Source organism: Oncorhynchus mykiss, chromosome 14 (genome assembly GCF_013265735.2).
Source record: "Oncorhynchus mykiss isolate Arlee chromosome 14, USDA_OmykA_1.1, whole genome shotgun sequence".
In the NCBI taxonomy this organism is placed as follows: domain Eukaryota; kingdom Metazoa; phylum Chordata; class Actinopteri; order Salmoniformes; family Salmonidae; genus Oncorhynchus; species Oncorhynchus mykiss.
In genome coordinates, this window is record NC_048578.1 from 28,056,907 (window position 1) to 28,070,711 (window position 13,805).

A 13,805-nucleotide genomic window follows, 5' to 3' on the forward strand; every position below is an offset into this window, starting at 1 on the left:
TCTTATTATTTTGCCCATCTGAATCTTTTATTTGTATTGGCCAGTCTGAGATTTGGCTTTTTCTTTGCAACTCTGCCTAGAAGGCCACCATCCCGGAGTGGCCTCTTCACTGTTGACGTTGAGACTGATGTTTTGAGGGTACTATTTAATGAAGCTGCCAGTTGAGGACTTGTGAGGCATCTGTTTCTCAAACTAGACACTCTAATGTAATTATCCTCTTGCTCAGTTGTGCACTGGGGCCTCCCACTCCTCTTTCTATTCTGGTTAGAGCCAGTTGCACTGTTCTGTGAAGGGAGTAGTACACATCGTTGTACGAGATCTTCAGTTTCTTGGCAATTTCTTGCATGGAATAGCCTTCATTTCTCAGAACAAGAATAGACTGACCAGTTTCAGAAGAAAGTTCTTTGTTCCTGGCCATTTTGAGCCTGTAATCGAACCCACAAATGCTGATGTAGAGATAAAGAAGGTCAGTTTTATTGCTTCTTTAATCAGAACAACAGTTTTCAGCTGTGCTAACATAATTGCAAAAGGGATTTCTAATGATCAATTAGCCTATTAAAATGATACATTTGGATTAGCTAACACAACTTGCCATTGGAACACAGGAGTGATGTTTGCTGATAGATATTCCATTAAAAAATCTGTGGTTTCCAGCTACAGTAGTCATTTACAACATTAACAATGTCTACACTGTATTTCTGATCAATTTCATATTATTTTAATGGACAAAAAATGTGCTTTTCTTTCAAAAACAAGGACATTTCTAAATGACCCCAAACTTTTGAACGGTAGTGTAACTCAGATGAGAGTACAGTGACTGTCACGCATAGACATATGCACACATGCACACACACATGCACACACGCACACACACCACCTACAGAGATGATACATAGAGGAGTGATACACATCTCAATAGAATGTAGCAACCAGCTCCATTCATCCATCCAGTCTAGAGCCACCTAGCCTGACTGCCACACACACACACACACACACACACACACACACACACACACACACACACACACACACACACACACACACACACACACACACACATACACACACACACACACACACACACACACACACACGCACAGAAAATGTTTTATCCAAAGCTGTCTTTTCCTCAGGGCAGTCTAAATGGTTTATTTGGTGGAAATTTACACACACACACATCGCACACACATACACATGCCTGAAGCATGATTGAGAGCTCGCTTCACAGCAGTTTACTAATCCAGACAAATGTCAGGTCCTGTACATTCTAGAGACGTAAAGCCTGAACCTCTGTCTCATTTCTCTGTCTTACAAACTAGTGTCTCTTTCCTCTCTTTCTGGGTCCCTCTGGTACTCATTTCATTACGTTATCCATTGATTTATGACATTATTCTGTTTCATTCTGCACTGGAGGAAAGGCAATTCCATTATGATACGTTTGTTCATACATCCAAAGTGTCACTGGGGTATTCCAAACATCCCAATTAGACTTGGAGCCTGGAGAGTAGATACAGCCAGGAGGCAGAGACTGAAAAAGACTGTATAGCACCCTGCATCCCTCTATTGCCCATGGATACACCCATGTGTGGATTGGGGCAAGGAGGAGAAGATGGATGGAGGAGGTAAACAGGTACTGGAGAGAGTGAGAGAGAGTGCGAAGGAGAGAGGCAGCGACAGGGGGAGAGAGAAGTAGTTTGAGAGTTAGAGATAGCAAGAATGAGAGAGAGTGGGAGGAAATTGAAAGGGAGGAGAGAGAGAGGTCATGAGCAGATGAGCTCCTGCATTTTTCAGCATGTTATTTAAAAAATATAGATTTAGAGTTAGATAAACTTGGATTTTCTGTCAGGGACATATACAGGATACGACCCTCTACAACATAACCTCCACTCCAAATCAAATCTCAAAACCTCCAACCTGATTTTGGATGGAATTACAGAATCACCTGGAAGGCTTACAACTACCAAAGATTATTATTCCAAAGCTATACAGCAAATGCTCTGGAAAACAACATCAAATCAAAGTTTATTTGTCACGTGCGCCGAATACAACAGATGTAGACCTTACAGTGAAATGCTTACAAGGGAAAAAAAGGTGTGTGTGTGTGTGTGTGTGTGTGTGTGTGTGTGTGTGTGTGTGTGTGTGTGTGTGTGTGTGTGTGGTTAAGTGAAGAAATAAAACAACAGTAAAAAGACATTTGAAATAAGAGTAGCAAGGCTATATACAGACACCGGTTAGTCAGGCTTATTGAGGTAGTATGTACATGTAGGTATCGTTAAAGTCACTATGCATATATGATGAACAGAGAGTAGCAGTAGCGTAAAAAGAGGGGTTGGCGGGTGGTGGGACACAATGCAGATAGCCGGTTAGCCAATGTGCGGGAGCACTGGTTGGTCGGGCCAATTGAGGTAGTATGTACATGAATGGATAGTTAAAGTGACTATGCATATAAGATAAACAGAGAGTAGCAACAGTGTAAAAGAGGGGTTGGGAGGGGGGGGGGGTGGCACAATGCAAATAGTCTGCAAATAGTTCAGGAGTCTTATGGCTTGGGGGTAAAAACTGTTGAGAAGCCTTTTTGTCCTAGACTTGGCACTCCGGTACCGCTTGCCATGCGATAGTAGAGAGAACAGTCTATGACTGGGGTGGCTGGGGTCTTTGACAATTTTTAGGGCCTTCCTCTGACACCGCCTGGTGTAGAGGTCCTGGATGGCAGGCAGCTTTGCCCCAGTGATGTACTGGGCCGTACGCACTACCCTCTGAAGTGCCTTGCGGTCAGAGGCCGAGCAATTGCCGTACCAGGCAGTGATGCAACCAGTCAGGAGGCTCTCGATATTGCAGCTGTAGAATCTTTTGAGGATCTCAGGACCCAAGCCAAATCTTTTTAGTTTCCTGAGGGAGAATAGGCTTTGTCGTGCCCTCTTCACGATTGTCTTGGTGTGTTTGGACCAATCTAGTTTGTTGTTGATGTGGACACCAAGGAATTTGAAGCTCTCAACCTGCTCCACTATAGCCCCGTTGATGAGAATGGGGACGTGCTCGGTGCTCCTTTTCCTGTAGTCCACAATCATCTCCTTAGTCTTGGTTACGTTGAGGGATAGGTTGTTATTCTGGCACCACCCGGCCAGGTCTCTGACCTCCTCCCTATAGGCTGTCTCGTCGTTGTCGGTGATCAGGCCTACCACTGTTGTGTCGTCAGCAAACGTAATGATGGTGTTGGAGTCGTGCCTGGCCATGCAGTCGTGGGTGAACGGGGAGTACAGGAGGGGACTAGGCACGCACCCCTGGGGAGCTCCAGTGTTGAGGATCAGCGTGGCAGATGTGTTGCTACCTACCCTCACCACCTGGGGGCGGCCTGTCAGTAAGTACAGGATCCAGTTGCAGAGGGAGGTGTTTAGTCCCAGGATCCTTAGCTTGGTGATGAGCTTTGAGGGTACTATGGTGTTGAACGCTGAGCTGTTCCAACCTGGAACTGAGTGAGTAATGTTTAGTCTGAAGCTATATTTATTTCCAAGAGCCAAGAAGAAAAATACATTACAATGATATATTTTACTTTATAACAACTAAATGCTAAGTTAACGCTACCAAGCTTGATACAACTTCAATTAGTACTGACGTGTCAAGTGAGAGGCGTCAAAGCCCTTGAGCCCAACAATGGCGTGAGAGTCTCACAGTCTACTTCAACCAATTGGAGAGGCCTTAGAACCTGCCTCCCGCTGTTCAGAGGTAATTAAAATACAGTACCCTGTGTATGTAAAGAATGATAAGACACGAAAAGAGCACAGAATGAAGCGCCTTATGGAAAATCAAGAGACACTTTTAGCTGACTATTATATCAGCAACCTCATCTTCCTCATCTTCCCTGGCATGGCACAGTGCTATTTTAGCACACTACCCCTCTGGGGGGGCTGTTACCGAAGGGTGGACACTCAGGATACTAGATAACGAGGACTCGGAGTCAGCTAATATAAATCTCTATCAGTCTGGAACAGTATTGGTACAGGGCAACCCCAAACAGTTTCAGCTGGACGTTCACCTAATCAAAGAATTAGCGCAGCAGGAAAGCTCTCCCTTGAGAAAGATACCCCCACCCCGAGCAGATAAGACCAGACCTCTTCATTATATAACACACAGACGAGCAACCCCAAGTGGAAAGTTAACCTCCCAGCACAGAGTACTACTCCCTCATTGAAATGAAGGATAAATTCACCCTGCTGGGGGTAATCAGGTGGAGCTGGAACAGCAGGTGATTACACTCCAGTCAGCACAGACCCAGACAACAGTCCAGCACAACAATACACCCTTAACCAGACATGAAGAGCTGGAGATGGAGAGAGACATATCTGCACTCTGGACTGTGGTGAGACAACTTCAACAGGAGAAAAAGCAGGAGCAGGAGAACAACAGAGCACTAGAGGAGAGGATCAGACTGCTGAAGGAGAGGGTGAGGGGGAGGGCGTGTGACAGAGAACAACCCACTAGAGAGGTGGTCACCCCCGCAGAGAAGCCAGCAGAACAGCCCACCTCAGCTCCAGAAAAAAGTATTGACACCACAGCAAAACAGTCCACCCCAGACCCTGATCATAGCGTCGACATCACATCTGGACAGACAAATGAAGAACCCCAAGCCCAGGGGATCCCACCCCCTCTGAGAACCCCCCCCCCCCCCCTGTCAGCCACCCTGATAGCCCTCCTGAAAACCCTCCCACACACCCACCGAAGACATACACAAGACACAGATTGTACTCCTTATGGACTCAAACAGGAAAAATGAACTGAGAACACCGCAGGAAAGGGTGGCCACAGCACTGGAAGGAATGATTGAAAAAGCTTCTTCAAATTTCCATAATGCACAAGTGGTTATGTCCACCCTGCTACTACGAAAAGACTTCCAACCTGCTATGATACAGCAGGTAAACGCAAGTATTTCCCGTGACTGTGCCTCAAAACCAAATGTTTACCTGGTCCACCACTCCACCCTGGACTTGAACAGCCTTTAAGCCCAGATCCACCTATACAAGGCAGCAGTGCCCACCTTCGCCCAGACCCTAAAGGACGTTGCTCTCAAGCGCAGCCCCAACACTTCACACAGGAGCAACAGATCAATAGACACCCCCCCCCCCCAGACCAGCGAGACAATCTCCTACATCCAGACCACAACACCACCAGCCACATCTACATCCACAACCCCACCCCAACCAATAAACACCCCCCCAAGTCAACCATGCCCACACCCCATTTAGGCCCCCTCAGACCAGACCTATGCCCATCCTGCCCACCCAATGCCCCACCACCCCCGCAAAGAGGGCCTCAACATGGCAGTCACACATACGCCCAGGCCGTAAGCAGGCAAAGAGGTCCAACCCCCACTCTTACACTAGCCTAAGCCAATGGCAAGTAACAGACGCTCAGCAGGCTCTGCTCACACTTACTGGCCTGAGACCAAACCACACAGCCAAGAACATTCAACACTTTATGGAACACAAAGCCTTCAGTATCTCATCCTGGAATATCCAAGGCCTGAGGTCATCTGCCTTTGGCCTAAAGAGCAGGGACCTGGAAATACAGACATTGTCATCCTACAAGAAACATGGTATAGAGGAGACGGACCCACTAGTTGCCCGTTAGGTTAAAGAGAGCTGGAAGTCCCATCTACCAAACTACAGGTGTGAAACAGGGAAGGGACTCTGGTGAAACTGGATCAGGGCTTCAGACTGACGACCCATCGCCAGTAACACATTACCTTTACGAAAGAAACCCTGTAGAGAACAGACAAGAGGGAGAATAATGGATGAGAATGAGACTTAGATATAGAGAGAGACGGAGAGAGAGAGACCCAAAGAAATCAGAAACATAGACATCGTCATCCTACAAGAAACATGGTAGAGGAGACAGACCTACTGGTTGCCCTCTAGGTTACAGAGAGCTGGTAGACCCATACACCAAACAACCAGGTGTGAAACAGGCAGGGGGTATGCTAATTTGGTATAGAGCAGACCTAACTCACTATATTAAATTAATCAAAACAGGAACATTTTATATTTGGCTAGAAATTCAAAAGGAAATGATCTGAACAGAGAGAAATGTCCTCCTGTGTGCTACCTATACCTACCTATTTCCCCCCCACTAGAGTCCCAATACATTTAATGAAGACAGCTTCTCCATCCTGGAGGGGGAAACAATAATTTCCAGGCCCAGGTTGTCTGTGGTGACCTAAATGCCAGAACTGGACAAGAACCTGACACCTTCAGCACACAGTGGGACAAACACCTACCTGGAGGTGACAGCATTCCCTCCCCCATATGCTCCCCTAGACACAACTATGACAACATAACCAACAAAAACAGGTCACCACTCCTGCAGCTCTGTCGCACGCTGAGTATGTACATAGTCAATGGTAGGCTTCTAGGGGACTCCTATGGTAGGTACACCTCAAATCAAATCAAATTTTATTTGTCACATACACATCGTTAGCAGATGTTAATGCGAGTGTAGCGAAATGCTTGTGCTTCTAGTTCCGACCATACAGTAATATCTAGCAAGTAATCTAACAATTACACAACAACTACCTTAAACACACAAGTGAAAAGGAATGAATAAGAATATGTACATAAAAATATATGGATGAGCGATGGCTGAACAGATGCAGGCAAGATGCAGTAGATGCTATAGAGTACAGTATATAGATATGAGATGTAGGGTACGTAAATATTATATAAAGTGGCATTGTTTAAAGTGGCATTGTTTAAAGTGGCTAGTGATACATTTATTACATACAATTTTTTATTATTAAAGTGGCTAGAGATTTGAGTCAGTATGTTGGCAGCATTCACTCAATGTTAGTGATGGCTGTTTAACAGTCTGATGGCCATGAGATAGAAGCTGTTTTTCAGTCTCTCGGTCCCAACTTTGATACACCTGTACTGACCTTCCTTTCTGGATGATAGTGGGGTGAATAGGCAGTGGCTCGGGTGGTTGTTGTCCTTGATGATCTTTTTGGACTTCCTGTGACATCGGGTGGTGTAGGTGTCCTGGAGGGCAGGCAGTTTGCCCCCGGTTATGCGTTGTGCAGACCTCACTACCCTCTGGAGAGCCTTATGGTTGTGGGCAGAGCAGTTGCCTTACCAGGCGGTGATACAGCCCAACAGGATGCTCTCGATTGTGCATCTGTAAAAGTTTGGGAGTGTTTTTGATGACAAGCCGAATTTCTTCAGCCTCCTGAGGTTGAAGAGGCGCTGCTGTCTGTGTGGGTGGACAATTTTAGTTTTTTGTCCGTGATGTGTACGCCGAGGAACTTAAAACTTTCCATCGTCTCCACTACTGTCTCGTCGATGTGGATAGGGGCCTGCTCTCTCTGCTGTTTCCTGAAGTCCACAATCATCTCCTTTGTTTGTTGACATTGAGTGTGAGGTTATTGTCCTGACACCACACTCCGAGGGCCCTCACCTCCTCCCTGTAGGTCGTCTCGTCGTTGTTGGTAATCAAGCCTACCACTGTAATGTAGTCTGCAAACTTGATGATTATGTTGGAGGCGTGCATGGCCACGCAGTCATGGGTGAACAAGGAGTACAGGAGAGGGCTGATAATGCACCCTTGTGGGGCCCCAGTGTTGAGGATCAGCGGGGTGGAGATGTTGTTTCCTAACCTCACCACCTGGGGGCGGCTCATCAGGAATTCCAGGACCCAGTTGCACAGGGCGGGGTCGAGACCCAGGGTCTCAAGCTTAATGATGAGTTTGGAGGGTACTATGGTGTTAAATGCTGAGCTGTAGTCGATGAACAGCATTCTTACATGGGTATTCCACCATAAAAATAATGTTCCACCATAATTTGCAAATAAATTCATTAAAAATCCTACAATGTGATTTTCTAGATTTTTTTATTTATTTTGTCTGTCATAGTTGAAGTGTACCTATGATGAAAATTACAGGCCTCTCTCTTATTTTTAAGGGGGAGAACTTGCACAATTGGTGGCTGACTAAAAACCTTTTTGCCCCACTGTATCTATCCTATCCTGCCTTTCTAAGGTCTTTGAAAGACAAGTCAACAAACAGCTCACCGACCATTTCGAATCCCACCGTACCTTCTCCGGTATCCGAGCTAGTCATGGGTGCACCTCAGCCACACTCAGGGTCCTAAACAATGTCATAACTGTCATCGATAAGAGACAATACTGTGCAGCATTCATCGACCTGGCCAAGGCTTTCGACTCTGTCAATCACCACATTTTTATTGGCAGCCTTGGTTTCTCAAATGGCTGCCTCATCTGGTTCACCAACTACTTCTAAGACAGAGTACAGTGTGTCAAATCGGAGGCCCTGTTGTCTGGACCACTGGCAGTCTCAATGGGGGGGCCACAGTGTTCAATTCTTGGGCTGACTCTTTTCTCTGTATACATCAGTGGTGTCCCTCTTGCTGCTGGTGATTCTCTGATCCACCTCTACGCAGACGACACCATTCTGTATACTTCTGGCCCTTCTTTGGACACTGTGTTATCTAACCTAACGTCAATGCCATTATCTAGCTTCAATGCCATACAACTCTCCTTCCTGTGGCCTCCAACTGCTCTTAAATGCAAGTAAAACTAAATGCATGCTCTTCAACCGATTGCTGCCCGCACCTGCCCACCTGTCCCGCATCACTACTCTGAACAGTTCTGACTTAGAATATGTGGACAACTACAAATACCTGGGTGTCTGGTTAGACTGTAAACTCTACGTCCAGGCTCACATTAAGCATCTCCAATCCAAAATTAAATCTAGAATCGGCTTCCTATTTCGCAACAAAGCATCCTTCACTCATGCTGCCAAACATACAATCGTAAAACTGACTATCCTGCCGAGCCTTGACTTCGGCGATGTCATTTACAAAATAACCTCTAACACTCTACTCAGCAAATTGGATGCAGTCTATCACAGTGCCATCCATTTAGTCACCAAAGCCCCATATACTACCCACCACTGAGACCTGTATGCTCTCGTTGGCTGGCCCTCGCTTCATATTCGTCGCCAAACCCACTGGCTCCAGGTCAGCTATATGTCTTTGCTTGGTAAAGCCTTATCTCAGCTCACTGGTCACCATAGCAGCATCCACCCGTAGCACGCGCTCCAGCATGTATATTTCACTGGTCACCCCCAAATCCAATTCCTCCTTTGGCTGCCTTTCCTTCCAGTTCTCTGCTGCCAATGACTGGAACGAATTGCAAAAAATCACTGAAGCTGGAGACTAATATCTCCCTCACTAACTTTAAGCACCAGCTGTCAGAGCAGCTCACAGATCATTGCACCTGTACATAGCCCATTTGTAAATAGCCCATCCAACTACCTCATCCCCATACTGTAATAAAAATAATAATAATGTGCGCCTCCTTTTTTTTGCACCCCAGTACCTCTACTTGTACATTCATCATCTGCACATCTATCACTCCAGTGTTTAATTGCTAAATTGTAATTATTTCGCCACTATGGCCTATTTACTGCCTTACCTCCCTTATCTTGCCTCATTTACACACACTGTATATAGACTTTTCTATCGTGTTATTGACTGTATGTTTGTTTATTCCATGTGTATCTCTGTGTTGTTGTTTGTGTCGCACTGCTTTGCTTTATCTTGTCCAGGTCGCAGTTGTAAATGAGAACTTGTTCTCAGCTGGCCTACCTGGTTAAATAAAGGTGAAAAAAAATATATATATAAAATCAACAGCAACCTTGGGTAAATCCTCTGCATTATCATTAATAGCAGACTCATACATCCCTCAGTGAAAATAATGCACTTAGCAAATGTCAAATTGGCTTTTTACCAAATTATCCTATGATAGACCACATATTCACCCTGCACACCCTAATTGACAAACAAACAAACCAACACAAAGGCAAAATCTTCTCATGCTTTGTTGATTTCAAAAAACTCAATTTGACTCAATTTGGCATGAGGCTCTGCAATACAAATTGATGGAAAGTGTATTGGGGAAAAACACATGACATAATATCCCATGTACACAAAGAACAAGAGTGCGGTTAAAATGGTCAAAAAACACACACATTTCTTCCCATGGGGCCGTGGGGTGAGACAGGGATGCAGTTTAAGCCCCACCCTCTTCAACATATATATCAACTGTCACGACTTCCGCCGAAGTCGGTCCCTCTCCTTGTTCGGGCGGCATTTGACGGTCGACGTCATAGGCCTTCTAGCCATATCTGATCCACTTTTCATTTTCCATTTGTTTTGTCTTTGTTTTACACACCTGGTTTCAATCTCCCAATTACTTGTTCATTATTTAACCCTCTGTTCCCCCATGGTTTTTGTGAGTGATTGTTTGTATGTATACGGTCCATTATTGTGGGCTAGTTTAATGTGTTGTATATATTTGATTTATTGAATAAAGTACGTTCATTACTCATAGCTTCTGTCCTGCGCCTGACTCCTCCACACCAGCTACACACAGGCCGATTACATCAATGAATTTGCTAGGACACTACAACAGTCGGCAGCACCCGGCCTCACCCTACTAGAATCTGAAGTCAAATGTCTACTGTTTGCTGATAATCTGGTGCTTCTGTCACCAACCAAAGGAGGGCCTACAGCAGCACCTAGATAATCTGCACAGATTCTGCCAGACCTGGGCCCTGACTGTTAATCTCAGTAAAACTATTATAATGGTGTTCCAAAAAGGTCCAGTCGCCAGGACCACAAATACAAATTCCATCCAGACACCGTTGTCCTAGAGCACACAAATAACTGTAATACCTTGACCTAAACACCAGCGCCACAGGTAACTTCAACAAAGCTGTGAACGATCTGAGAGACAAGGCAAGAAGGGCATTCTACGCCATCAAAAGTAGCATAAAATGTGACATACCAATTAGCATCTGGCTAAAAATACTTGAATAAGTTATAGAACCCATTTCTCTTTATGGTAGTGAGGTCTGGGGTCCGCTCACCAACCAAGAATTCACAAAATGGGACACACCAAATTGAGACTCTGCATGCAGAATTCTGCAAAAATACCCTCCGTGTACAACATAAAACACCAAATAATGCATGCAGAGGAGAATTAAGCCGATACTTGCTAATTATCAAAATCCAGAAAAGAGCCATTAAATTCTACAACCACCTAAAAGGAATTGATTCAAAAGTCTTCCGTAACAAGGACATCACCTAAAGAGAGATGAACCTGGAGAAGAGCCCCAAAGCAAGCTGGTCCTGGGGCTCTGTTCACAAACACAAACAAATAGACCCTACAGAGCCCCAGGACAGCACCACAATTAGACACAATCAAATCAAGAGAAAACAAAGAGATAATTATCTGACACATTGGAAAGTAATTTACAAAAAAACTGCGCAAACTAGAATGCTATTTGGCCCTAAACAGAGAGTACACAGTGGCAGAATACCTGACCACTGTGACTTAACCAAACTTAGGGAAAGCTTTGGCTATGTACAGACTCAGTGAGCATAGCCTTGCTACTGAGAAAGGCCGCCATAGCCTGTCTTCTCTTGAGAGCCAGGTCTGCCTATGTGCACACTGCCCACAAAATGAGGTGGAAACTGAGCTGAACCTCCTAACCCCCGCCAAATGTATGATCATATTAGAGACACATATTTCCCTCAGATTACACAGATCCACAAAGAATTTGAAAACAAACCCGATTTTGATCAACTCCAATATCTACTGGGTGAAATACCACAGTGTGCCATCACAGCAGCAAGATTTGTGACCTGTTTCCACAAGAAAAGGGCAGCCAGTGAAGAACAAACACCATTGTAAGTACAACCTATATTTATGTTTATTTATTTTCCCTTTAACCATTTGCACATCGTTACAACACTGTATATATACGTAATATACTTGTAATGTCTTAATTATTTTGGAACTTCTGTGAGTGTAATGTTTACTGTTCATTTTTATTATTTATTTCACTTTTGTATATTATCTACTTCACTTGCTTTGGCAATGTTGACATATGTTTCCCATGCAAATAAAGCCCCTTGAATTGAATTGAAGAGAGAGGCAGAGAGAGAATGAGAGCGAGAGCAAGAGAGAGATATGTATGGTGGTTGACATGATGACAGATGAGGAGATTACAGAGCAGGCCTAGTCGCCACCACGATCAAACTGCAGGCATCTCATTGGACGGCCCTCTCGAACCCCAGCCAATCACAGAAACAGATGGGGTCAAATGAAAAGAAACAGGATATAGCTCCCATTTAATACAATATCTCACCCAAAGGAGCTAGAAAACCTTCTGTTAGAATACCTTTGCTCAAAGCAGTGATTATATTGTCCAAAACATCACTTTTAATGGACTTTTAGGCAAAGCAGAATACTTTTTGGCCGGTTGTAAAAGTTTAGTTTGAGGGTAAGATATTTCAGTTAGGTTCAGTTGAAGTCAAACTATGTGTTTTTTCAATGTCAAATGTCCTCTCTGTCAATGGTAATATCCTACACTGAAACATTCTTAGCTCGAATTTAGGCCTGGATTCAAACAGATTGAGCGTTAACCCGCTTTGGCAGGAATCTGCAGATGTTCTGATGGTATTGGAGGTGTAACTGCGTTATGAGCTCACATATCAGTGAGTGGCTGCTCGTGTGTCACCAACCAGTCCCTTCCTTATTATCCCTACTGCATGAGAAGTTGAAAACGGCGATGGAAAGTGTAGGCTCTGTCGAGGACAGAAATAATGACAGTTTTTATGTTCATTTGGATGGGGGGGGGGTTTATACTATAGCCTATAGTTTTAATCACTCATTCAAGTGTTTGAATTTGTAATGCGGCTGCATGTGATTGGGAGATATAAAGATTTCCTTGCATCGAATGGTTTCCGTGATAAACTAATGCAAGGAGCAGCTGCTGGATTTGACAGCACTAACAAAGTTCCGCCTCAAAACAATCGTTATGCGGATGTCGGCTAGCGCGAATCTGATAGCCCTTACTTCAGCTTCTGTTCTTAGTATAGAACTAATGCATATTTATACAGTACAAAAATATAAACGAAACATGTAAAGTGTTGGTTCCATGTTTCATGAGCTGAAATAAAAGAGCCCAGAAATGTTCAATACGCAAAAAGTTTGTCTGAAAAATGTTGCGCACAAATTTGTTTGCATCCCTATTCGTGAGCATTTCTCCTTTTCCAAGATAATCCATCCACCTGACAGGTGTGACATATTAAGAAGCTGATTAAATAGCATGGTCATTACAGTGCTTGGGACAATGAAAGGCCACTCCAAAATGTGCAGTTCTGTCACAACACAATGCCACAGATGTCTCAAGTTTTAAGGTTTTAAGGGAGCGTGCAATTGACATGCTGACCACAGGTATGTCATCCAGGGCTGTTGCCAGATAATTGAATGTTCAATTATCTACAATAAGCCGCCTCCAATGTCATTTTTGAGAATTTGGCAGTACTTCCAACCGGCCTCACAACCGCAGACCACGTGTAACCATGCCAGCCCAGGATCTTCACCTGCGTGATCATCTGAGACCAGCCACCTGGACAGCTGATGAAACTGTGGATTTGCACAACCACAAACTGTCAGAAACTATCTCAAGGAAGCTCACCTGCGTGCTCTTCGTCGTAACCAGGGTCTTGACCTGACTGCAGTTTGGCGTCATAACCGACTTCAGCGGGCAAATGTCACTGACACGTTGGAGAAGTGAGCTCTTCACAGATGAATCTCGCTTTCAACTACTGGGCGAGCGGTTTGCTGATGTCAACGTTGTCAACATTGTTAGTGTCCCATGGTGGCAATGGGATTATGCTATGGGCAGGTGTAAACTACGGACAACAAAAACAATTATGTTTTATCGA